Source organism: Pseudorasbora parva, chromosome 25, assembly GCF_024679245.1.
Source record: "Pseudorasbora parva isolate DD20220531a chromosome 25, ASM2467924v1, whole genome shotgun sequence".
NCBI classification, from domain to species: Eukaryota; Metazoa; Chordata; class Actinopteri; order Cypriniformes; family Gobionidae; genus Pseudorasbora; species Pseudorasbora parva.
This window is the reverse complement of record NC_090196.1, coordinates 31,029,558-31,033,156: the sequence shown is the minus strand read 5'-3', so window position 1 is coordinate 31,033,156 and position 3,599 is coordinate 31,029,558.

The window sequence follows — 3,599 nt, the reverse complement described above, 5'->3', positions numbered from 1 at the left end:
GCTGTACTAGTTGTAATTGTAACAGATAACAACATTTTCAGAACGATCCCGTTCCCCAGAGGCTGTGTTTTATGAACCACATTTCTAGGTCCTGTGGCGGTCCTAAAAGTGCAGCCTCCAGTATTGCAAGCTACGGAAGCCCTGAACGGCCATGGATAATATTTTTTTTCTGTCTTATGTCGTGATCACAAGTTAATTTTCTCGTGATCTCGAGATAACAAAAGTTGTTTTCTCGTGATCACGAGTTTCATTCTGAAATACTGCACTACACCCGGAGTCTACTGCTGCTGTAGCAATAAACACAACTTTCACTCGCATCTGATCAATGGATAAACCATGTGCTGGATCTTTCAGCAAAATCTTTGCTTCCCTTAAAGCTACACTGTGTGATATTTTCCCCCATCTAGCAGTGTAAAGGTATATGACCATCCAGTGAATAATAGTTTCTGTTCCTCTCAATTCTGATTTCGTTTTAACTCCTACGGTGGCCAATTTAGTCCAAGATTAACATGGCAATCCCCCTCTTCACATTCAACACGGTGCCATCGAGTGTTAAAAAGCAAAAGGCAAAGGTTGAATTTATGGGTATGTCCCTCTTTGGCTAATGTACTTTCAAGATGGAGGGGAAACATGGCGACCGGCATTCGAACCCCTCACCCGTATGTGTTTTCAATGGCATATTATAAATTTACGAGAATACTTTATTACTTGAAAGAAGTAAATATACATTAATGAGCACATATATTTTTGAAAGAACTAAGTGTTTTTAGCTAAGAGTAAACTAAAAAAGTTACACAGTGTAGCTTTAATAAACATTTTATTTGTGTAATTAACATGTTTAAATAATCAAAAGAGCCGGAGGAGTGCCTTCAGAAGGATGGCATATTATTCTGTTCTATTGTAAAAATCGTTTAGTTTTGATTCAGCCCATTTTTTTTCCTCATTCGTTTGAAATTACATTACATAATTTGTTTGTTATTATAGCAACCTGTAGGATAGGCTGTGACTGGTATCGTGCGTTCCTTCTAGCCTTTATTCCATTAAAAAGAGGTGCAGTACTCCATATTTCTAAAAACAAACAAACATTTAATCCAGTTGATATACAATCTCGGGATGCTGTTTGAGAAGAGTTGTGTATGTGTGTGGTTTGCTACAAAGAAATGTACAAAATACAATAGTTTTAATTACACTGTATCACTAAATTTAATTAGGCATCTTAACATTGAGTGACACAATGTGGCAAACTAACGGTTATTTAGGGCTGCTGATTAAAACGGCATTTTAAAGATTTAGTATCACACCGAACGCTATTGCTATAGAAAACTAATCACATTAGACCATTTAACATTGAATTAATTGCTTAATGCACACAGTACTGCACAAATTATAGCGATCACGAAAGGTCTTCAACGTGAAAATATGAACTCATGATCACGAGAAAACAACCTTTTGTTATTTTGAGATCACAAGAAAATTTACTTGTGATCACGACTGTAAGACAGAAAAAAATTTATTATCCATGGCCGTTGCGAAAAATACAAAAAAAGGGTGTATTATGCATGCCAGGCAAGTAGTCAGAGATGTCGCTTAGTCAAAAACATCCCACAAATACACGTGTGAACATGTCACATGCAAGTGCGTGACGTCACTACTTTCACAGACTCGAATTTTTGTTGTTTATATGAAAACAGTATTGTTTTTAAAACACTGGACTTTGAAACCCGGTTTCAAAATCTTGCATTTTCAGATTTTGTAAATTAATGTACAAAATCCATAAAGAGTTTTAAATTTTCAGTTGAAGACGGTCGTGGAAAATAACCTTTTGACTTGTCGTAATTAGAATTAAGATATCTACAATGGGATGACTAGTGATATACATTTGAGATATCTACAATGATATTTTGACTAGTCATATTCTTCCATTGAAATTTATTTTCTGATATCTACAAATTAGTTTTAACTAGTAGAAATTTTAATTAAAGACATCTATACTTTTTGTACTATAGGCATAATTCTATATAGAAATATCAATTTTACTATAGTGGTTATCAGATTAGAGATATGAATAATTTAATTACCACTAGTAAAAATTATAATTTTGACTAGTGTTTGATATGGCAAGCCGTTTTAGCAATAAATACCCCTGGCTGAACGTCATAATTTAGGTTTAACTAGTTTGACTAGACTAGTTTTCATTGTAATTAAGATATCGACAACATGATTATGTCCTAAATTGAAGATATCTAATGCCATTTTGCCTAGTCATATTCTTCCATTGACTTCTCATGTAAAATATTTTTTTAATGTCTACAAATTAGTTTTGAATGTTTTGAATGATCTCTTGAATTGGATTTTTGTCTAGTCAAAGCTTAATAAGAGACGTCTAGAAATGGAATTCTTCCTAATCAAATCTCATTTAAAGATATATTCGGTTTAATTATGGATATCTCAGTCTTATTTTCGACTAGGAAGATCTTTCTTTAGAGATATCTGCATTTAGCTTTGGGAAGAATTTCAATGAAGATGTCAAGAATTAACATACTTGCTGGTGAACAAAATGAACTTTATGTACGTTATAACATATATATAACATATATGCAACTACACATTTGCTAAGCCCCACCTTAAAAATGTTATTAACCAATCCTACCCTGGAAACGGTTGTCATCCGCCATTTTGTCTAAGAATTGCATAATAAAGATTCTGTATGTTTGGGTCATTTAAAACTGCATCATTTAGAAGTAATTTAAAAATGTGACATTATGAATAATTCAAAAGCATTCATATTAAAATGTTCAAATATACAAAATTGACACATATATTGTAAAGTAGGATAATGCTGAGATGTGTATGTGCATTGTGTTAGCCTTCATGACACGTTAATTAGGATATGACATCATTAAATAGCATTTACATATTCAAAACTTTTTTGTTTTTGACAGCACTGAATGTCTTACTAGTGCAACAATAATCACAGATATCTCTAAATATCGTTCTGACTAATCAAATTATAATTATGACTCGTTGAAATACAATTGTAACTATCTAAAATAATTTATGGATTGTCAAACCATAGTTTTATATGGCAATTCCGCCTGCCATATTCGCCAGCAGTTCATTTACATTTACATTTACATTTATGCATTTGGCAGACGCTTTTATCCAAAGCGACTTACATTGCATTCAAGGTACACATTTTACATTATTGTCAGTTCAGTCATTTACAGGTGATTGCTAATTAATGTGACTTCTGCATTTGTCAATTGTTGTTTAATAATTGTTTCAATAAATACGCTCTGGCGCTAAATATGGGATGCAAATAAACTTCATCAAACTTACACAAGTCATGCAGAGAGCACTCACGCACTTCCTCTTTCTCATGCGCTTGTCTTGGCATTAGTGTCATTGATAATGTAATCACATCGCTGAGGTATCAGAGCATCATCTTGGCCATTTCCACCAGGAAATGAGTGCTTGTGCTGATCTTGTTTGCCAATGTAGGTCACGTCTTAATTAGCATGCTCGTTTATGAATTTCAGCAGGAGAACAACACTGCGTCATCTTCTGGATTTATGTAGCCTACCCCAGGAAATTACATT